Source organism: Mastigoproctus giganteus, chromosome 5, assembly GCF_048544385.1.
Source record: "Mastigoproctus giganteus isolate SK-2022 chromosome 5, ASM4854438v1, whole genome shotgun sequence".
NCBI lineage: Eukaryota > Metazoa > Arthropoda > Arachnida > Uropygi > Thelyphonidae > Mastigoproctus > Mastigoproctus giganteus.
Window position 1 is genome coordinate 74,637,243 of NC_143579.1, and position 24,281 is coordinate 74,661,523.

The 24,281-nt window shown below is 35.5% G+C and overlaps 1 protein-coding gene across 3 annotated transcripts in view; it reads left to right on the forward strand.

Annotated features, from left to right (window-relative positions):
* Positions 1-24,281, forward strand: part of LOC150085496 (protein tyrosine phosphatase type IVA 1-like) — a 170,263-nt gene that overhangs the window by 111,971 nt on the left and 34,011 nt on the right. Inside the window, exon 1 of one of the 3 annotated variants that reach the window (XM_090374082.1) lies at positions 16,780-16,882. The exons of the other annotated variants lie outside the window; for them this stretch is intronic. The gene's annotated coding sequence lies outside the window, so the exon portion shown is untranslated. Of the gene's footprint in view, positions 1-16,779; positions 16,883-24,281 lie in introns of those variants that run through there. 3 annotated transcript variants of the gene reach the window in all.

Here is a 24,281-nt window from a genome sequence, read left to right on the forward strand (position 1 = left end):
AATTCCATTGTCTGGACCTATAATGATCAAAAAAGCCATTGAAATCAAAAACTAGGCAGAGATCCTTCATTCAAAGCTAGCATCGGATGGTTGGACAGATTTAAGTTTCATCATGGTAGTCGACAGTTGTTGATCCAGGGTGAGAAGCTAAGTGCAGATAGTACAACAATTTCTGCTAATCATGAAAAGCTGCAGAAGAAAATAGGTGATTGATGTTTGGTTAAAGACAAAATATACAACTGAGATTGAGACTGGCCTCAATGATTGAACATAATGGCACCGGGATATGATACAAAAAGACTACATCACTGTAATTGTATGTGCTACTGCCAGCAGTAGCACATACAAATGGCCCTCCGTAGCCGAGTGGGCAGGAGCGGGAGTGCAGTAGCACACGCTCTTTGAGTAGACCGGGGTTCAAGCCCCTGACTGCTGAATACGGTCGATCTGCCAACTCGCACTGGACCAACGTGGCAGATTATGGTCCATTTCCCTCAGCATGAATTGTTGAGGAGGCTTCCATTCTGCAGTGGGTTGATAATGGCTGCACTTTACTTTTTTTTTTTTTTACTGTTCATTCAGAAACTTGTTTCGGCAGAAAATAAATTAGATGTGATAGTTTTTGAAAAGCTACACTATAAAAGATGCAATTTTCAATGTTGTTGATGCCTGGAATGATGTTCCAGTTCAAACAATACAGAAGCTGGAATAAGTTGTAGCCAGAAATATATTCAACTGATACAGAAACCATTCCAAAAGAAACTGAAATTTTGCAGTTATGTTCGAATGTTTCTGGTTTTAAAAATATTTCGATGGAGGCTGGATATGGACAAAATGGATGTCGGATGCGAAATTTTAATTGACAGCGAAATTGTGCAAAGAGTGATGACAATTTCGGATGATTCTTGAAACTGAAGAAGAAAAAGTTGCTGCTGATGGAACAAACATAATTAGCCACTGTGAAGCTGAAACAACTATGTTGTCAAAGTGCCTTGAGTGGTTAGAGGTACAAGAAGCAGATGCTATGCAAGTGTTACTTTTGCATAAAATTCATAACATTGCCTCCCAAAAGACTCGAGGGGTAATGAAACAAAAAAATTGACTGGCTTTTTTAGAAAAGAAATTTAATTTTGTAATATTATTTTCTTTTAAATTTCTTTAATGACATTAGAACAATGTTTATATGTATGTAATATTGTTTTCTTTTAAATTTTTTGACATTACTAGACAAAATATTAAAAATAAGTATGTATGTAGATATGTACTATGATTTGTTTGATGACCTGGTAAAAAATAAATAATAAAGTTTAATTAAATTTCATTAGGTTATGTATTATGTAATAAAATAAACAAGTTAGATGATTCAGTCTATTGTAAGTATAATGTTTTTAATGTACATATTCTATTATCCATTTGTTTGGATTAACCATCATGGTCTCAGTCCTGTACCCTGACGAACAATCGAAGTTGTACTGTACCTATATGGGTGGTAGACTGATAGTTTGAAGAAATTCATAGGTCAGCTGGATAGTTACCTACTGGAGGAGGGAAATTCATAGGTTGTCTATTTCCTTTTCTTTCTTTTTTTTGCTGGTGCAGCATAAGCCTTAAGCTTCCTTGCACCACATGGCCATTACTAATACTAAATACACCTCTATCCCTTATTCATTTACATTTGCCTATTAAAGTTCAGTTGGTCGTGGTAAAAACTTTTTCCTCCTCTGTGCACTTCGTCTGAATAGGAGTGTTAATATGTAATTGTCTTAGTGATTTTAGTTCTACTGTTTCTGGAGCCTGAATGCCTTATGAATCCCCACCCAACATTTTACCTTATTTTTGTATACCAGTGGGTGTGTAATATAAGAAACATAAAAAAGGTATATTAATCATATTTATATACTTATCGTGGGTTTTTTTTTTTTTTTGCAAATAATTAAACTTGAATTATGTGAGTTCATGATAAATTGGTTTCTGGAAACTTGGCATTTGCATGGTGACCTAACTTAAGTGGATAAGGCTCTAAAAGCAGTGAGTGAGTAAACTAACTTATAAAGCACCCATATGCACATCTTGAAGTTAAGTCTACCCTCATGCATCTGGCTGTATGGCCAGATCACCATGTGCAGGATGTATCTGGTCATGCAGGAGATATTAATACTTGGTGGCTTTATTGTCAGGGAAGTGGGTAATAGGACCCTACATGTCTGCCAGGGAAAAAAGTTGTTATTGTCATACTCATTATATTGGTACTAATGATGTTAAACATAGGCATTCTGAGGGTTTATTTAAGAAGTACAAGTGATGTTGAGAAAATTGGGTTAGGGCTGAATATGAAAGTTCCTGGGGTTTTCCTAAGACACGATAGAAGGGAGTTTGTTGTGAGATTTGTCAATCAGTCTTGCTTGGGAGAAATTGTACAAGGTTTGTGGGATAATTTTTTTTTTTTTTTCCAGCATGGCCAGTGCTTGTTAACACATGGGACTGTTTTATAGAAATGAGATACACTAGCATAGAAGAGGTACATGAATATTTGTTGATGCTATTAAGATAGTGTTAAATTAGTCAGAAAACTTAGGTTTTAGAAGGATACATAGATTAATTTAATCACATCCATAAGCTGAGGTGGAATTGATTGTTTTGACATGCCGTATCTTGAAAAACAGGGGGTTAGTCTCCCCCCATGAAAACCCAAACATGAGAAGTATTAGAACCTATAGTTAGTACTGTGTAGGGGTTTAAAGGCATGAAAAAAATGGTATACTTAGATATTTCTGGGCCCTCTGTTCAAACTCATTTGGTAAAATAAGGTAAACATGGCCATCTGTTCTTTAAATTAATTTGAAAGCCAGTGGCCTGTGAAATGGAGAATTATTTGTAGTAGCTGTCCAAATATCAATGGTTAAAGAAATGTTGGTGGCTTTATCAAGGGATGTTTGAAGTTTTGTTTTTACCTTCTGAAATATCTGGAATGATTTTATCAGTGAAATATATTCTACTTGGAATATTGCAATTTGGGCAAATCTTTTTAATAGCCTTTGGAATCCAATGTCATGTGTTACAGAATGTTTGAAGGTTATTTCAGCTATCATTTCTACAGTTGAATAATAGATCTCTTTGGCCTTGTGGTCATTAATATCCCAAAGCTTTTGTTAATATTGCTTCTATAGTAGTTTGCACTTGAACAGGAGGTTCAATGGTGCTGCTACTTCCTGAAGGTTCAGCAAATGTCCATTTCAACGTATCTAATGCTTCTGTTTCTTTTGACATTTCTTCTGGACAGAACTTTGAGATGATTCATCACATTTATGGTTGTAAACATTTTGTGGTATCACAAAGTACATATGCAAACAGTTTTTTCCTTTGGATTTATTGTAAAATACTTCCATGCAGTACTTGGTGCCACAATGGTCACTTTGACAATTACTTATATCTAGGGCTGTAGTGGAGGGTATATGCCATATACCTCTTGAATTTTTTTAGGTGAATAGCTTATACCTTGTGGTTTTTGAAAGACTTGAAAAAACAAATGTTATTAAAATATTTACTGAAAATTAAAAAATAAATTTATTAGAATTTGATTCCTAGGCAAACTTCTATGCAACCAAAGCTAATTCGATTAATAAGCCTGATATGCACAGTATACTCTGCTTTTTATAACATCCATAGAGTTGTATACCTTCTGCTAATTTTATGACTAACTTTAAATTTTAATAAAATTTAATCTGAAAAAATATTAAGAGGATTAGAAACACATTATTATTTTATTATTAGTATTAGCTACATGGTGCAAGGAAGCCTGAAGCTTATGCTGCACCAGTCAAAAAAAAAATAAATTCCCGAGTTACCCTGAGAGAGAGAGAGAGAGAGAGAGAGAGAGAGAGAGAGAGGGGAATCACCAAGAAAGAGAAGAATGATGATATCCAGCTGAGGACCCTGGGTGTGCCAAGCCCATACTCACCAGATGTGAGCCCTGGGGTCATTATAGATTAATAAGGTGTACAAACAAACTGAATATAACATGGGGTGAAACTAAAGAAAGCAAACATGAGAACCACAGGAAACTAACCAATAACATACATCATTTGTTTACCGAGAATGCAGCAAGAGACTGCAGTAGCGGCAAAACAGTTTATCGGGTAAGTTTTCCCGTAATTTGCCGTGGTTCTCGTGTTGTCTTTCATTCCAAATTTCCAGCATCCTCCTCGTAAATGACATTTTCAAGTTCCAAGTTTGACAAAAAAATTATTCTAACACCATTATTAATACTGCAAATAACAAAATATCACTTCAGTTTACCTATAAAACCATTAAACTTGTTGGTGTTGAGTAGAAATGTCATGAAATATTTAAAAAAAAAATGAAACCTGAAATAGTCCCCATCGCTCCAGTTTATGGTACCCCGTGACCATTGGCCAGTTTTTGCTTTAATTCCTCCTGAAGTCACATAAAAACATGAGCCCTCTTATAATTGTTTTTTTCCCCCCTTCTAATTACAACTATTTTTCTCATTTCACATCCTTCATGCAACCTTCTGTTTTTCACATAGTGAAACATGAAGGGTACCTTAAACAGGAGTATAGCTGCACTCGCCAAAAGTCCAGAATTGTAGCAATGTAGAAATACTTAAGTAGGGGGAAAAAAAATTTTTTTCTTTTTCATCCACGGGTTGCAATTTTTCTTACCATGTTCAAGTGAGATGGGCAGACTATCGAAGTAGGGGTCACATGACTGGCTTTTAACTGTCTGTTTGTATCAGGGAAATGCAAATGATGGACCAGTGTCTCCAGGATGCAAAAATTGCTGCTGGAAGGTGGTCTAGGACTAGTTCATCATCATCAGCCATTTTCAATCCGCTGCAGGATGAAGGCCTCTCCAGCAACTTTCCAGTTCCTTCTGTTTTGAGCACTGGCCATCCATTTACTACCCACAAACTCATGAATTTCATCTATCCATCTCTGCCTTTGTCTTCCAGGTTTTCTTCTAGCTCCTCTTGGATACCATTCTGTTATTTTCTTAGTCCATCTGTCATGTCTTCGAGCTATGTGTCCTGCCCAAGACCATTTTAGTTTAGTTTTGATAAGAATGTCCTTTACTTGAGTTTGCTGCCTAATCCATGTGTTTCTCTTCTTATCTAACATCTGATTCTCAATATGATTCGTTCCATTCTTCGCTGTGTAGTTCTCAGCTTCTCTTCCATTCTTTTGGTGAGTGCCCGAGTTTCACTTCCATAAGTCATGGTGGGGAGTATACATTGGTTCATTATTTTAAGTTTCAGACAAAGTGGGATATTGCTCTTCAGTATGTGACTATATTTCCTGAATGCTATCCATCCAAAATTTATTCTTCTCTTGACTTCCAGCCATTTATCATTATTACAGCTAATAACTTGTCCCAGATAAGTATGACTCCACCTTTTCAATTACTGCTCCTTCAATTATTATTTCCCTTTCTGTGGCATACTTGTTCATCATTACTTTTGTTTTAGCCATATTCATCTTTAATCCAAAATCCTTACTAGCTGTGCATAACTGATTAAGATTTTCCTCTAATTCTTTGGGATCGTGGCTTATGACCACAATGTCATCTGCAAATCGTAAATGGTTTAGGTACTCTCCGTTCACATTGATTCCTTCCTGCGACCAGTCTAATCTTCTGAAAGCTTCCTCAAGGGCAGCTGTAAACAGCTTCAGAGATATTGTCTCCTTGTCAAACTCCTTTCTCAATTTTAAATTTCCTACTGTCTTTGTCTAGTCTAATAAAGGAGGTAGCATTCTCATATATTTTCTTCAAAATCATAATATATGGGGTATCAATGCCTTGTCTTTCCAGTGCCCGAAACATTGCCTTATGCGGTATGGAGTCAAATGCCTTTTCATAATCCACAAATGCCAGACATAATGGTGTTTTATATTCATTTGCTTTCTCCATTAGCTGTGATATTACGTGAAGGTGATCCATAGTTGAGAATCCTGTCCTAAAGCCAGCTTGCTCTTTCAGTTGATTCTCATCAAGTATTCTTTCTAATCTGTTAGTAATGACCCTTGTGAACAACTTGTAGATGTGGGATAACAAGCTAATTGGTCTATAATTTCCAATTTCTGATTTATCTCCTTTCTTATGCAGCAAAACTATGATTGCATTATTCCACTGCTTAGGCATCACACCTTTTCTAATGCACTTTGTGAAGAGCCTTGCCAGTTTGTGTTATGTCTCTTCCTCCCAATTTTACCAACTCTACGGTAACTTCATCTTCCCCCAGGGCTTTCTGATTCTTCATTTTCTTCAATGCATGTTCTACCTCATCAGGAAGAATATCGAATATGTCGTATGTGTTGCTACTTTGCAATCCATCTTCCCCACTGCTGGCATCATTCCCCTGCTCCTTGTATAATTCTCTAGTGGTCTTCTGCTATTTGAATTATGCCTTCTCTGCTATTTACAAGTACACCATCGCTATTCTTAAATTTCAGTATTGTCTTTCTGTATTACTGCTCATGGCTGCTGATTTAAATCCTTTGTTTTCCCTTAATGCTTGTTCTACTTTTCTTGTGTTAAATCTTATGTCCTCTCTGAGTCTTTCTAATGGCTTTGCATAACTCAGTATACTCAATTTTCTCCCTGTCAGTGTTTTACTTGCTTTTCATTTGTTGTCTTTGGTTCATCATGACAAGTGTTTCTTGACTAATTTTTTCTTCTTTGGATTTCTTTTTCCCTATAGGTTTCTTGGGCTTTATCACTTTCAAAAAGTTGTAATATTCCTTGTCGATATCTTGGTCCTGAGCAGTCTGCAGAAGCTCGAACTTGTTCTTAAGTTCCAGTACATACTGCTTTTTCTCCTCTTCTGTTATCTCAAAGACCTTTGTATTATTTACTCGAGTCAGTTTTTTCCTTTCCTTTCCTACATCTATATCAAGTGTACATCTTACCATTCTGTGATCACTTCCAACATTTACCTTATTCAGGACGGTAACATCATTCACAATATATCTTCTGTTAGTGAGGATGAAGTCGATTTCATTAGTAGTTAATCGATCTGGACTCTTCCATGTCCACTTTCTGTTCACCCTTTTCTTGAAAAAAGTGTTCATTACTGACAGTCCTTGAGATTCTGCAAATTCCACAAGTCTTTCACCTCTTTCATTTCTTTCACCAATTCCAAAATTTCCTATAGTTCCCCTTTCTGCGCTGTTTTGTCTTTTTCCAACCTTAGCATTTAAGTCTCCCATACTAGATGAGCAGATGAGCCTTCTAGATGAGCAGGCTCATCTAGAAGGATGAGCCTGCGAAATTGAGTCTTCTAGATGAGCAGAAAACCCACTACACATAGTGTAGTGGGTTTTCTGCTCATCTAGAAGACTCAATTTCGGTGTACATTTCTTCAACCTCTTCATCATCATGGCTATGTTGGTGCATAAATCATAATCTTTAGCTTGTACCTCTTAGAAATCTTGAGTATTAGTCTTGACACCCTTGGTGATGTACTTTTGAATTCCAAAATGTTGTTTTTAAAATCTTTATGGACCAGAAACCCAACTCCACCTTTACTCCTTTCACTATTTCCATTGGTAAGTGATTCATTTCTTCTTGTTTCAGTCAAACCAATGATATTCCAATTCACATTTTCTAATTCCTTTTCCAGCTCTAATATCCTGTCTTCACCAATGAGTGATCTTACGTTATAACAGGCCAGGTTCAGTTTCCGTGCATGGCAGCCTGGTAATATTCCATATCATTGTAATATTCCATATATTTATATTATTGGCGCCTCCGTAGCCAGGTGGGAAGGAGCACCAGTGTGTAGCGCACGCTTCTTGATTAGACCGGGGTTCGAGCCCATCACCACCAAATACGGAGGATGAGGAAAGGTCAGGGAATGACCACCGCACATCCCCGGAGCAATATGGCCTTAGTTGCTAATGCTCCTAAAAACCAAAAAAATAATAAATAAATTTATATTATTTTAGTTGATATTTGACTGTACTGTAATTAAGCAATAGGTGACTTCAGTGGGCTGCTGACTATTAAGGTGGGAAAGCATTGTAATGACTAATAGGGCAATTTTCTTATCGGTGCAACTCTAATTGTGACATACTATACAGTTAGAGCATTTCTTAATCATTTCTACTGCCAAGGTTGTGAAGAATTTAAAACAAAATGAAAATATTCTTTTGGTCAGTGAGGAAATACTTTGATTGCATGTGACTACAGGGTGCACAAGTTCTAATGGAAGGATGTTCTTATAAATGCTGAGGTAGTACAAATTTTGTGGCAGTGCTCATTTTAAAATTTGAAAGTTTTTGTGGACATGTTTCCAGCATTTCTTGGTGTTATTAAAAATAAAAAAAAAAATGGATGAAGCAGTAAATGTTTTGCAGCATCAGATCTGTCAGTGTGAGAATCTAACAGATGCTGTTATGAAAGAAGGAAGTGATGTACAGTGGTCCTTCATTGGTCAAGTGCACAATGAAACCTGAAATATAAATTATCCAAAGTATGCTTGGCATTTTAACAATTCCTCATAGCAATGCTAAGTGTGAGAGAATATACGACAAGGTTAGAAAAACAGTTCAGTCCTTTATCTTTGAAAATGCTCCTGACAGCAAGGGCCATGTTATGAGGGCAAAATGCAACAGTTATCTTTCTTGAAGCAATCATATTTGGCATAAAGTTTGTGTAGTAAGTATCCAAACAAAAATCCACAGACAGAAATGTTAGGTGAGGTAATTTTTAAAGTAAAATGTGAATTTTAAAGAAACCTGCTTTTTCTGAAAAATCTCCTGTTTTCCTCCTGATCTCCATCTTTTTTGAAAGTTGGCAGCTGTGGTATAGATATGTGTAAGAGACTGAAAACACAAACAGGTATTTATTTACTCATCATCATGAACTTGATCTGGCTTGGGTCTTTTAAGACCTGTTATATTGTATCTCTGGGAGGTGGTCTTGATCTTGCTATCATTTTCTTGGTTGGCCCACATCTCTCTTGCCTGTAGGTTTGTAGTTAAAGGCTAATTTTTTTGGATCTGGTTTGGGTTCATTCTTTCTATGTGGCTGATCCATTTTTTTTTATACTGTTTTATATCATTTACTATGTAATCTACTTTTAATTTCTCACATATCTAAATTTCTTTGATCTACTCTTGTAAAGCCTAATAATGGTCTTAAATCTCATTTGTGCTGCTGCTAGTTTTTGTGCTCTTTCTTATTTATTACCGAAGTTGCACTGTAGTTTATTGCCGAAGTAGTTCTGTAGAAGAGGGCTGGTTTTGAAGTGATGTTGTCATTTGTTTTCCAAAGTGATGTTTAATTGTTCCATTCATTTTATTATATTTTTGCAGTTTATTATTTACTTATTTATTTGCATTATACACAAATATAGGAGTATGTTAATCAAGTTTTATGAGTCTGGAGTATTGTGCAGGCCATCAAATGCTGATGTTATAGGTATAACAGAAATGTATGTCATTGTTGATATTGGGGATGTAGAATTGAAATATGGTGATTATAATGTGTACAAAAAAGGAAGTGAGTGGAGATTCTTTTGTTTAGGAAGCACATTCTAAAACAGCACAACCAGTAGATACAGGTTGCCTGTGTGATATTGAATCAGTTTGGTTTGACATGAATATTATAAAATAAAAAAAAATGAGAGGGTTCAATAAGCCAAATGATTGTGATGAACATAGTGGGCCAGAAAATTAATGTGTTATTGTGTGGATTTTTAACTTGCCATATACTGATTGGCAGCTTACTTGGTAACAGCAGATTTCTCAATTTGCCGGATGATGATTTTCTGAACTAATATGTTAGAGGCAACAGATGAAAGCAATATTCTTGAGAACATGGTTTTCAGCAGTGATTTGTTATGTATTCAGAATCACCTAAAGGTTCCTTAGGTGATTCTTAATACATGATGAATTCCAACAAGATACTGTTAAACTTGGTCTTATGATCACTACCACCTAAAGGGTCTTTTAGGTGGTAGTGATCATGGTGTAGTGATTTATTTAAAGAAATAACTATAAATGGAAGGGATTGTTTTTGCAAAGATAATTGTAATGGACTCCATTTTTTTTAAAACTTTTCAGTGGGACCAACTGATTTTGAAAAATATAAATAGCAATTAGGAAGTGTTCAGAAGGTAATTATAGAGACCAAGTTTTTCATATGAAGTAATGAATATTGTTCAAGATTTAGATCAAAATTGATATCACATGAATTGATAAGTGTTTGGTGACAGAGGGGAAAAAATGCATGGAATGATTATAAATTTTCAAGGGATACAAAGTGGTGTGTTTTACCCAAGGTTTTAAGCAAGCTAAGGCAGATTTTAGGAAGACTGTGGCTAAAAGTGTAGAGAAAAGCAGCAAGGAATTCCCTCCATGTTAAAACTAGAAGGAAAAGGATAATCACATTGGTGCACTGGCCATGAACAGCATAACTATATTGATCCTGTGAAGATTGCTGATATATTCAATAAATATTTTGCATGTGCATTCACACAGTTTTTGGATATTTGGGTTAGCAGAAATCTAAGTGATAACTGATTGGGAGTTAAATGATTTTATAATAACACAAAAGGAAGGTGGAAGAGAATCTGCTATATCCAGAAGTGAACCAAGTGCCCTGGGGGCTCATGGAATCTGTCCAGTTTTATTTAACCAACTATACACATGGTTCATTTCTTTAGCTTATTGACAAACAGGCTTAAATTATGAAGTGGTTTTTTTTTTTTTAGTGAGTTCTGAAATTATCTTACAACTGCTGTGCATTTTCTCTTCTCACTTCTCCCACTTTCTTTTACTGCCAAAGATTGACTATTATGGGGAAATCAATAGGAACATAACTTAGGGCGTCTATTACCCCCCTCCCCCAATTCTTGTGAAGGAACTAAGATGGGAACATGTATTTTCCATAGGTAAAGGCTTAAGTTCCCATCTCATTGTCTGCTTTGTGGCGAAGCATGTTAAATCTCAACCTCAATCACACAAACTTTTCTTAGTTTTTTTTTTTTTTTTTTTTCTTTCGGTTCGATCTTTTGACCCACTTGCTACAAACCAAGATCTTAGACATTGAGCTAAACCTGAACACTGACCCTAAGGCAGAGAAAAGACGCTGTTACAATGAGATGATAAATATCTGGCAGACAAGATGGGACACTTCCACCAAAGGAGCAGCTACAAGGAGGTTCCTACCAGATGTGACTTTCCCCTCTTCTAAGTCGGCACAGAAGTGGCTCTCTCTAACTCTTGAGACATCATTCCTAGTCACTGGGCATGGCTCATTGAACGAGAAGCTCTTCCAACTAGGCCTAATACCCATAGACGTTTGCTACTGCGAGGCCAAGGAGAATTGGTTCCACTTTCTCTATGAGTGTGCTCTCTATGAGGACCTGAGGCAAGATCTAGCAAATACCATCCCTCTCACTGAAAACCAACTGGACATTCTGTTGCAGACACCACAGAACCTTGCTGCCTTCCAGAACTTCTCAATGCAAGTATTCACGCACAGGAAGGCCTCCTACAGAATAACGCAGGCTCCGAATGGGGATCCCCAGACAGCAGCTTAAAACTTTTATTTTTAATTTATTTTATTTATTTATTTTATTTTTTTCGTCTCCCCACTCTCTACTAGTGTAGCTTCTCTCTCAATTTTTTTTTTTTTTTTTTAATTACACCACGGGGTTTTTTCTTTTTTTTATTTATTATTATTATTTTTTTTTATTTATTAATTACATCATGGGATCTTTTTTTTTTTTTTTCACTTCCTCTGGAATGGGCCCCCAGAGGAACCTGGTCCACCTTTTGACAACATCAAGTGAATCAAAGTTTCGTTTGAGACGGTACGTGTTTTATTGGGACTGGCCCACCTTCCCGTGGTGTGGACGAGTACCCAGAATCATCTGTCCAGGTGACTGATGCTTCTGGGTAGCTAAGAGGCCAGAACAGAACACACACATAATACACACAAACCTACGTCATTCACATTCTGGCCCATTTGTAGTGATACTGTACTTCACAGAGATACCAGGCGGGGTTGAATAGACGTTCTAGGAGCCGCCCTTTACAAAACACATGTCCATGCTACAAGCCATTGTAGCAAGTGGGATCAGATTCAGTATGAACTTTTCAGCCTTCTAGGAGGGAGGGGGGAGAGAAAATTGGAAGAGGGAAATATTATAAATCAAAGGCATGTAAACTGGTTTCCCAACCCGTAGGCCTAATTTATGAAAGGTGGTCCTATAGCAACCTAACTTATACTACCTATGTTAAGTACACATTGCTGTATTTAAAAAAACAGTTAACTATACTTTTTTTGTGGTCCCTGGCCTTTCTCAGGCCACGGACCACAAAAAAAAAAAAAAAAAAAGACCAGTGGTCTCCACACTTTTTTGGTCGCGCATCCTTATTTACTTAAAAGGACTAGCGCGCATATTCATTAAAAAATAAATATAAATTTATTTTTTATTTATAAATCATTAATTTATTAAATAATATTAAAACATGGAAGGCATTATATTTAAAATCACAATTTTGAAAGATCACAAATAAAAAACAATTAAATTGAAGTTTATGTACAAAATGCATGTACATGAACTTGCATGATCGATGGCAATGATTAAACAAACCGCATATTGAAGTGCGTATTAAAAAATATTTATAATTTTTATTTTCAATTCTTTTCGAAAAACTTAAAAGGTTTCATAATAAATGCTGATTTATTGCGAATCATCTCGCCCACCCAACTCTGGAGATTGGTTTATGAGCTGCCTGGAGTCAGATGTAAGAAGTGTGTGGCCCAACGCTCGTAAGGAAAACAAATTCTAGTTTGTCTTTCAAATAATAATTCAGCGAGCCTAGGGTTAATCTTACACTAACAGAACTTATAGAAAAGAAAGCTTTCTATTAACACCACTAACGATCGCCGTTTCTTGACAAGAAATCGCGAAAAATGAAGTTTCACTTGTCTTCTAGCAGACGCAAATGCTATACCAGGGCCAGCCAGCCCAAGGGTATATGGCTAACCTAGACCACATTGACTGGTGGCGTCCCCTCTTGCCGATGGGAAGATTTTCATTTCTTAGAATGATTAATTGTACATTTTATTTACAGAATCTAAATTATACGCGATATAATTATGTAAATTATGATCCCCTCTTGCCGATGGGAAGATTTTCATTTCTTAGAATGATTAATTGTACATTTTATTTACAGAATCTAAATTATACGCGATATAATTATGTAAATTATGAATTTAATATTGCTGGGTTTTTTTTAACATGTTAACACATGAAATACACAATTTTCCTTACGGGCTTTGTTTTTGGGATTAGAGGGGCAGCGTTGGCACCGCTATACCAGTGCTTACTCGGCCTTACCCTAAAGCTGGTCCTGTGCAGTACACACACATATTGGAAGATAGCAGTACACTTCAAAAAATAATATGCACAATTTTTTGATGATTGGTGCTAGTTTTCTGCCAAAATTTAGGCTAGGGTGACCAGATTAAAGATTTGATCTCGGGGTACTCATGCTTATGTTTAGGGTATTCATTCCTCATTTTGGGGTACTCGCATTATATCTTTAAAACAATTTTTTTCTTTTTTTTTTCATAACAAATATTTTATTATTATTAGCCATATGGTGCAAGGAAGACTGAGGATTATGCTGCACAGCCAAAAAAAAAAAAAAAAATTTTTTTTTGAATTACCCAGAGAGAGAGAAGTAGAAGGGAATCACCAAGAAAAAGAATGATGATATCTAGCTCAGGACCCTGGGTGTGCCAAGCCCATACTCACCAGGTGTGATCCCCCTGGGGTTATTTCTATATTTTGTTGATTTTTTACAAGTAATGCAAAATTAGTCAAATTTTAATAAAATTAACCGAATTATAGCCTGTGCTTTAATTCGGAAAATTATTGTAAGAGTTAAACATTAAAGGAAACTTTTTATAAATATTAACATCAAAAATGTTTTACATAATTGTTTACAATACATATTTAATAAACCTGATTTATTTTATCAAAAAGAAAATATTTACCTAGCAATATTTTCATTTGAGCGAATTTTCTTTAACAGTTCATTTTTAGTGTATGTGTAAAATTCTTTGTATGACATTGATTTTCACCAACAGTTCTTCAGCATTCTTTAGGTCTAATTTATATCTATCCTTTTTCCATACGTTAAACATTGAGCTAAATACTCGCTCACTCATTGCATTTGAGTGAGGCAAAGCAAAAACAAGATTAGTAATTTCTGTATTACGTACTTCGTATGCGTTTAAAATTTTTATCCAAACATCTGTGGTATTTTTGAGTATTTTGTCTCAATATTTTTATGGAATGATTTCAAAACAGAACATTCTCCATACAGCAAATCGATATTGATATTAGGAATTTTAAATAAGAAAGTTTGTTGCCTGAGCCTTAGAAACATTACAATGAAATAAAAAAGAGTCAAGTAGAATGTAAAAAGGTTACAAGTAAGTATAATATAATGTTCTATAACCCTCTTTGTAAATAGGATGGAATGTCGTTTTTTGAGTCTTTAAGGGTGCATTTCGACAGCAACTTTATCAGCAATTAATTCTGTCTTCCTAAATACATGTATCTCGACTTTACGAGGTAATTCGTTCCTAGCGCGCGCTCGTAAAGCGGGAATTCATTTCCCATAGACCTAAGGTTAAAATAGGGGTTACGTTCCCAACAATGAAATTAGTTGGTTTAAACAATGATTGATTTATCGAAAGAAATGAAAACGTAGCCTGTAAAATCAAGCAAATTATAATAATAGATTTTCTTCACCATCGACTAAATGCACACTCGTTGGTTTGTTGCACAAGGAGTCGTCTTCTTCAGAAATGCTTCAAGAGGCGCTGGTTTCCATGATAATCTTCTCTTTTCTTTATAAATTTCAGTAGCATGCATAAGCATTTTTAGCGGAACGCCCAAATTCCAACTAACACGATTTGCGCGGAGTAACAAGTTCACAATGCTTAAAAAATATATATTAAAAAGGAATTATTATTATTATTAATATTCATATGTTGCAAGGAAGCCTGAGGCTTATGCTGCACCAGGAAAAAAAAAGTTCCCGAGTAACCCTGAGAGAGAGAGAGAGAGAGAGAGAGAGAGAGAGAGTCAAAAGTAGAAGGGAATCACCAAGAAAGATGATATCCAGCTCAGAACCCTGGGTGTGCCAACCCATACTCACCAGATGTGAGCCCCCGGGGTATGACGAGAAGATTCTGAAATTTTATTTGTTTTTATACGATTGAAGGTTTCAGTAAAGGGGAAACATATTTCACCATAACGTAAAAACCCACACAATTCCAGCAATCGGTATTTTCTCAAATGCAATAACATCGAGTTTACTACCCTTTTAATAATTGCTTGCAGTAACAGAAAAGCCCAGTAAGCTGGAAAGTGCAAATTGTTTTATGGTCGTGACCTCTAGAAATGTGCTTTAGAAAAATATCACAGAGGCCTTTAAAATTGATTCTTATAACGGAACGTATAATAACGTTGAAAATTTAATGCATTTCAATGATTTGAATTGGTAACTAATACAATTTACAAACCACGCTCACGACCTTTTTATACGGCCTTAAGGTCTCCTCGTGACCTTAAAAATGACATTTTAGAAATAAATAGCTTATACATACAGCGAAAATTTCGACTTCTGAGATCTTGAAACGAATTACCAAAAAACAGTTATTGTATTCACATTACGATATTTTAACGATACGATGGTGTCTGTAACTGATTGATATCATAAAGCGGGGTACGCTGCATTGTATAGCTACGCACGTGATTTGGGGAATGCGGTATTTATGAATGTTTAACAATCTTTTTTTGCAATTTTTTTTTTTTTTTTGCCAATTAATTTCATTTATAATGTAAAACTCCTGGCCATGTCGCCGTGTTGAGTATTATTGTCTCTAGTACATGTCCTGTACTTATTAGCAATAAAGAATTTATTTATTTAATGTTGATATTTTCGATTTTGTTTTGTTGATACTTGAGGGGGTAAAAACTCGTAAAGCGAGAACTGCCTGTAATCATCTAAACAGGGTGTTTTAGGATTTTCTTTTTTCAAATACCCCATTTCAAAATTTAAAAAAGGGGTATGTTGGAAATATAATTCCAAAAAAGGGTATTATACACCGAAATTGGGTACGTCTGGCAACAACCCTAATTTAAGAAGCTGAGAGATTCGCAAACTACGAGGGAAAGAGGGTGAATACAAATAAATGTATTTATAGATCCAGCTCGAATCAGACTCGATTCTATTCATTATACATCTATATGGTTACTTTTATTTAAAATTAATCTAAAAATCAAAGTGCCTTAATCGCCTCTTCTAAAATAGACGGTGGTACGGCTACATAAAACTACACTAACCATCCTCGGAAAAGAAAATTTTTCTAAAGATGAAAAAAAATTTCCATCGTGACCAACATGCTTGTTTCTGTTTTCATACAGCCAAAAGAAAAATACAGAGTTCATGAAAAGTAGGACTCGTTTGTGTATTTATTTATTTTTTTAAAATAGAATAAAGGAAGTTATTTTATGATGGCTGGTTAATATAAATTTTTCTTGGCATAGAAATCGTTAGAAATAAGTAGCGGTGCCCTCTTATTGATATAATATTTCAGGAAGGTGATGTCTTCGTAGGCAGATCGACCACTTTACATCCGTGCTGTTTCTTGTTGTGGTGCAAGAACAGGACTACGTTTCATTAATAACGTGATATGTTGACGTAAGTTCCTCAGACATTTCGGAATCATTGTTTTATTGTAGAGGCTACATGCGACTGCTTGTCTGTATATTGTAATGAATTTCGCCGACTACAGTGTGCGGATTGGTGAAGTATCTGTTCAAACCGTAAGTTACAGATGTAATTTAACTTACGGATAATATCCTAACTACACGTTAGAAGCTTTAAAAAGCAATTTTTATTTTACTTATTCTTTCAGATTAGTTGCATTTTTGGGGGACTTACCACAAGGTAACAGCAGACTATTGGTCACTTTAATTATTGAAAAATTTTCGTAATTACGTTTATTTTTCAGTTAGCTGAAAAATAAACGTAAGAGCAGAACGAGCGGTGCTCGAAATGGAAAATATTAAAAGTCGAAACGCTGTTGTTTAACAACGAAAATGAGATTAAATATATTTTTGTCGAGCGATCATCAATTATTTCTATTATTTGCGACATTTGAACGCCAAGATTAAATACGAATGTAATTGCACGTCTAATCGGCGGCTACCGTAACATTTTAGAAAGTTTTAAATGTATATTTTTAAAAATCAAACAAAACTGTATTCCAGTAGCTAATTATGGTGGCATTTTATTCGTAAAACCTAGAACTGTCACGTAAACTGTGATAATTATAGTTATGTTATACCACTGTTGTGTCTGAGATGAGTTATTTAAACTGCTCTTGCTGTTTTTAGTATTAGATTAGTAAGATGGCAACAGAAGTTGAGTCATAATTAATGTCTTAAAATTTTCTACAGAATGAGAAAATGTTATTACTTATTTGGGATCAACATTGAAGAAAAGAAATCTGTTCCATATTCAGCAGCAATGCAAAAATACATTATTCACAAATATTTTTCCTTAATTTTTTTTCATTAAGTAGCAATTCATTTTGTTTTTCACTCAAATGATTGAGTGATATTGGAAAATTGTTATTAGTAGAAATGATAATTATGCACAATGAATGTGGGTTAAATTTGAGCCCATTAGTTTAATTTATTTGGCTACCTTGATATTAAAAGTATTAATTTCAAGTTTTTTTTTAAAAAACTTAATTTCTTTAAAAAAATCTTGATTTTCATCAGATTTCAATTAGGCCTCATGATGGAATGTATCTGAAGATTTTATTCCTTTTTGTAGTATAAATCTTTTCATAGTAAGTTAGTCTGTGTGTAACCTGGAATTTGTATTTTGTGCTGATTTTCCTTATTGTAATATTCATAGGTGAAAGATAATTGCAGGAGTGTCAAGTTTTTGTTATTATCTATCTCTCTATACATTAAAAAAGTTTTCCTCCTAGTGATATTTATTTGAGCCAATAGGAGAAGAGGGTGAAGCAATTACGAAAAAAAAAAAAAATAAGTTTAAGTAACTTAAACCCAAATTATGTGTAATCCCGGTTGGAAACCACTGACAAGATGGATCCATCTGTCACATTACTTGGCCAGATTGTGGAGTGTGTATATACAATACTTTTTGAAGGTTGATTGTGTCTCGGAGCACAAGAGGGGGATATCTGGCTAATTTTAAACATTTTTCTGTTGCAAAGATTTATTGGATAGAGCAACATGTAAGTCTTAATTCATGTTCCCATATTAGACTGCATGCATAATTATCACCTTTGTTCATATTTGGAAGTGCTCCAATTTTGGTACTAGGCCTGAATGTGAATTTCAATAAGAGACCCCCCTGTCATGGAGGAAGTAATTCTCCAGCATGAGAAGGGTTGACGAACTGCTTCATTTAACAAATGACACATGCTGTCCTGTTTCTTGAGAGCTGAACTAAACATGTTTGCACACTTGTAGGCATTTAAAAAAAAATTTTTTTTTTATTATATTCTGTCTGATCATGCTTTTGTTGTATAAAATGATTGTTTACTCTACCATCATTCCTGTAATTGATGAAGAGACACATGCTTCAAAAGTTACCAATGTTTATTATGCCATTTATTGCTTTTTCACTTATGTCTTATCACTTTTATGCTTTTAAATTTGGATTTTAATTATATAATTTATTTGTACAGTTTTATTTTGTGAAAGTTACTTCTACAGTTTGTTGTTGGCAACAAGATTTCTTCATAATCTGTATAATTGTTTATGTTCCTCTGTCCAGAATGCTCTTTGAACTTGAATAACTCACACTAAAGTTCTTGACCTGATTCTTTTGCAATTAGTTTTATTTAGCAGTAGAATTGAAGGGGAGGAAATTCCAAAAAATATTTTCAACCGATTATCAAATCCCAAGAATTGATTTAGCACCCAGTGAAACTATGCTATGTAATGTTGTTTGTGGACAACATTACATAGCAGTTTCCAGGTACAGATAATTTTTGTGCATGTAAAAAAAAATTATCAAATTGCATTTTTACCTGAGCCTTTCCCACATGACACCTTCCGATAGCAGCAAAGGGAGCTGAGGTAGAGATTTTTGTAATTATTTCGATGTTAATCTTTATCTGAAACAGTTTTTTGACAAAATATTTACAACTGGTATCCTAGTAACAAGATAATTGTCAAAATTAGACTTTAATTTCTGTAGACTAATTTTTGGGAAATAGATGTGAAAGAAGGATCTACCAGAGAACAGAAGTAGAAGGGATAATTGAAGAAAAGGAAAAGTTGGTTCTGTTTGTTAGCTTGGAGTTGGACAGCGAATGGAAGCTGACTGGTTGCATCACATCTTTGGACTCGTTTAAAACAGAGTGAGGAAATTACAAATAATTCAGAAGCAGTCCTGTTGGAGTGTGTAGAAAGGGCATGCCAATGAAACTGAACATCAGTGAGACAAAGTGGAAATACTTTGTAAAAGAAAGGTCATTAATTAACCTGACTGCCCTCTTTTTAAAGACACCGAGGAGAGGGGTTATCTGGAAACAAATATTCCATTGTAGGGACGGTTTGGGATTTGTACAAAGTGGATAACTGTTTAGAAGGAAAGTAATACCAAGAGTGAAGAAGGACCCAGTTTCTTTGATGTAGAGCAGGGGTGGGCAACCTCCGCCCCATGAAAGTGTGTAATCTGGCTTGTGGTTTTCAAAATATATATAATAAACGGCCTGTTGAAGAATATATATTAATTTTTATTATATTTGCTGTTATTAAATTGTTTAACATTTTTATTGTGCTATGTCTAATGTGAATCATTTGAATTTTTGCCATATATCATGACTCAAGTACGCAGCAGTGTTGCCAAACGGTAATCAAGGGCATGCCATTGAAACTGAACATCAGTGAGACTGAGTGGTAAGACTAAAAGAAAGGTCTGGCAACACTAGTAAGCAGGCCTTAATGTGCGAATAATCACTGCTGATAACCAGATCGAGAGTATTACTCTCTCTGGTTGAATCTCAAACATGCTCCTGCAGAAAACAATCATCCTAGAAATCCACAAGTCAGTAGTGGTTCCTGGACTCTACTCTGCAGGTGTGATTGCAGTGCAAGTGTATTGTGCATTTCAATGGCAAATGTCAGTGAATAATCTACCGATAAAAGTAATTTGGAGAGGACTTACCATTTTATTTTTAATTTTTTTTATAATTGTATACTATAATTGTATTTTTATAATTTTATCTTAAATTTGTATTTTGTTTTTCTTATTAATAAAATTAATTATATGTATAAGTATTACAATAAATAACATAACTGTTTGACAATTTTTAAAAATTGTGGAAAGCTAAAGAAAAATTTGGCCCATGTATAGCCCACACATTTTATTTGGCCTGCCATTTAAAAAGGTTGTCCACCCCTGATGTAGAGAAAGCAGTATTTGTGATATTGCTTGTGCCAAGAAATTTTAGAAGTCAGTAATCCTTAATATTTGTGTTCTTCCCTAGAAATCAATATCATCAAAGATGAGGCATAGGAGCAGTACTTAATTTTTTTTTATGAGAAGTAGGACTGGAGTTAACCAAGTTTTCTCCACTCCACTGGAGAATTACATAGAGATCAGCATTAAGGAATTGGTGGTGGATATTCGAGAAGTTGATGTTTGTGCATGGCAAGGTCTCATACTGGAAGATGGAATGTAGTGTGTCCACTGGAGAATTACATAGAGATCAGCATTAAGGAATTGGTGGTGGATATTCGAGAAGTTGATGTTTGTGCATGGCAAGGTCTCATACTGGAAGATGGAATGTAGTGTGCTATCATCAGCAAAACTGTGAATAGGATTTAATTAGTGAAGATGGACATTAATATACAAAAGAAAAAATTGGAGAAAACTGAACATTTAGCAACACCAAACATTGAGAGAAGTTAGAAGACAACAGTTTATCGCTGCCTGTATGAATGGTCAGAGAGAGAACGTGAAACTCGTTGCAATGACAGTCAGCAGTCCATATTGTGCAAGTCTAATCATGAAGTAGATAAAGAAGCATTGTTATTTGGCAGCCCAGTCCTGGCCATGTGCAATATCTCCATTACCTGGATACAGATTCTGTAACAACAGCCTAATAACCATAACTTTTTTGTAAACCAAAATGAATCAAAGCATGTTTGTGTTCAAATAAGTGCACCTACCAACCCTTCAGATTTAGTTGGAAGTTTTATTTTTCAATTAACATATGGACCTACCAAATTTAATAATAGTTGTGTAAAAGTTTTATTAGTTGGCTGTACTCATGTTTAGCCTGAGTATAATGATATTGTGATAGTGAGGGGTGTTTGTGGGTGTACACTGTCAATATGAAACGAAAAGAAAAAAAAAATTGTACTGTGTGTATATATATATATATATATATATATATATATATATATATATCCATGTTTTGACAGGTGTATTACATATTTGATTTTTTATAATAATTTACTCGTAATATTTAATTTCTGTGCTTGTTTTCATGTAAGTAGTAGTAAGCATTGTAAGTAGACCACATATTCAGTCTTTCCTCATATCGATGCCTTTGTTTATTTTACCAGGCATTTTCATGCCTTTGGACCCCATTCAAGAACCTCTGTCTTGTTTTAGGTGAAGTCTCTATACTTGAACAAGGGTGTGTTCATACAATTGCCTTACAGTAGGATTATGACTTCCTATCTCTACAAGCAAATGTACAAATCATGAATAGGACACTATAGGCCTTCTTTGCCACTTGTCTCCATTGCTTGGGGAACTTCATTTTGAGCCATATTGTGTCCCTAATCCCTTTCTTCATCTACTGTTTTTAGTTCAAACCAGGGCTTCCATGGTGGTGTAGCAGGTTGTTATTGCACAATGGTGCTTAACCAGGAGGCACTATTCAGAGTTTAATAGTTAGCATAAGCAGAGGCATATGATGTAAGAAAGCAAGCTTATACAGCATCAGCCAAAAAAAGGGAAAAAAAAAATTCCATTTCACACATCCATTTGCTCTAAAAGTTTGTCCAGTTCTTCCTTGAATTTATTTAAGCTATCAACTTCACAACAACAGATGAAGTTTGTTCCATCAATCAACTGCCCACTGGCTAAAGGAAATTTCCATGCATCTATTCAACTCTTTCCTCAGTTTGAGTTTATACCCCCTCAGGTTTGTAATCTGAACAAGATGAAGAATCCTATCAGCATTTAGCCTCATCAACCCATTCAAAGCCTTATACACCTTAATTGCAGCATTTGGAAACTAGGCAGGTGCCTAGCTGCTGCAATTTGCAGAACTTATGCCTTTCTTAGTAAGAGAATCCCTTCGTCAACCATCACTAATCTTGTTGCCCTTCTCTGTACTTGTTCTAGCAACTGTACATCCTTCCTGAAATGAGACCTGTACACAGTACTCAAGGCTTGGCCCGACCTGCATTGCCTTATACAAAGGGATAATCACCTTATCCCTGCTAGCAAAATTCCTATATATCATTAAGAAGACCTGTCTGCACTGCAAAGAAAACCTCATATCTGACTGCCCAATTATCCCCATGTCTCTTTCATTCTCCACTACCCTGAGTGCCAAACACCAAACCCTGGGTGACTCCACTAATAACATTAGTCCATGAAGAGCAGTGTCCATTGATTACCACTCTCTTCTCCCACTCAACCATCCTTTTATCCATTGTAGAAACTTGCCCTTAATGCCATACTGCTCCAAATTGTGCAGTAGTCTTCCATGTGCAACAGTATCAAAAGCTTTTCTGAAATCCAAGTATATGATATCAATTATTTTTTTTTGCATCCAGTTCCTTCGTTAATGGCATAGTATCCATTTAATTGGTCAGACAAGACTTCCCCTTGACAAACCCCATGCTGTGTCTGAATTATTACTGTAGTCTTGTCTAGATGATCCTGCAATGCTTGAACCAGTGACTCCATTATTTTCCCCAGAACAGAAGGAAACTAACAGGTCTGTAATTACTTGTCACTCTTGTATCCTCCCCTTTTGTGAATTGCTGATGCATTTGCACATGTTCAGACTGTGTGGACATCCCTTGAATCCACAGATGCTCTCATAATTATGGCCAAGGGTTTGCTTACCTCCTCTAATAACTGGAGTGATCTCATACACCCCAGGTGCCTTTATGTTTAACTTCAACAATTTCTCCCCTCTTTGCCGAACCTCCTTTGTGACTTGATTATAGACTAGCTTATATCTACCATAGGCTTCTGTGTTGCCTGATAATTTATATGCATCCATTCAAACTGTCTGAGACCACTGTAGTCACCTTTATGAAAGTAAAGAAAGCCTTCTCTTTATCCCTGATGATATTTAAGTAAATCTGACATCAATATACTGTGATCACTGCCACTTAGTGGTTCCTTTATTTGCAAATTCTTAATGTGCGAATAATCACTGCTGATAACCAGATCCAGAGTATTACTCTCTCTGGTTGAACCTCAAACATGCTGCTGCAGAAAACAATCATCCTAGAAATCCACAAGTCTTGCTAGTGTGCAAGTGACCAACCACAAGTTCCAGTCAATATCTGGGAAGTTAAAATGCCCCATTATAACATTCTGATTGACTGGTGCACTATTTTCTCTGTACAATTGTTTGTTGTACTCATTAGGCCTATAAGACACTCCTACTCATTTTTGTTTTCCCAATTCTTATATTACACCAAACTGACTCAACATTGCACTATTCATCTGTGGCAACTGGATGCACTTCCTTAGATTTTTTCTTAACGAACAGCATAACCCCCTCTTCCCTTCCTATCCTTTCTGTACACATTGTACTCCCGGAATGCCAATTCTGCACTGCTTATATCTGTGTGATGCCACGTCTCTGATATCCCAACATTATTCACTACACTCCTAGCATTGGTGTAGATGCGCGTATACATGTACCTGTTCTTACTCTTAGTTACCCTGACACAGCCCATGTATTTTCTTGTTCCATGATGACACACAGAGGTCCTTGAAATCCTCAGAACCTTGCTTTCCAGGCTGCTGCTCATTCTAATAGAAACAGTGGAAGAATCACTTTCTTCTCTGCCTATGGATACTGTTAATCTTTGTCTGTGAACCCCGAAGCTAGCAATTTTGAGACCCACCTAACACTGCCTTGATACCATCAGCAAATATTCTTCCACCCTTTATATTTAAGTGTATCTC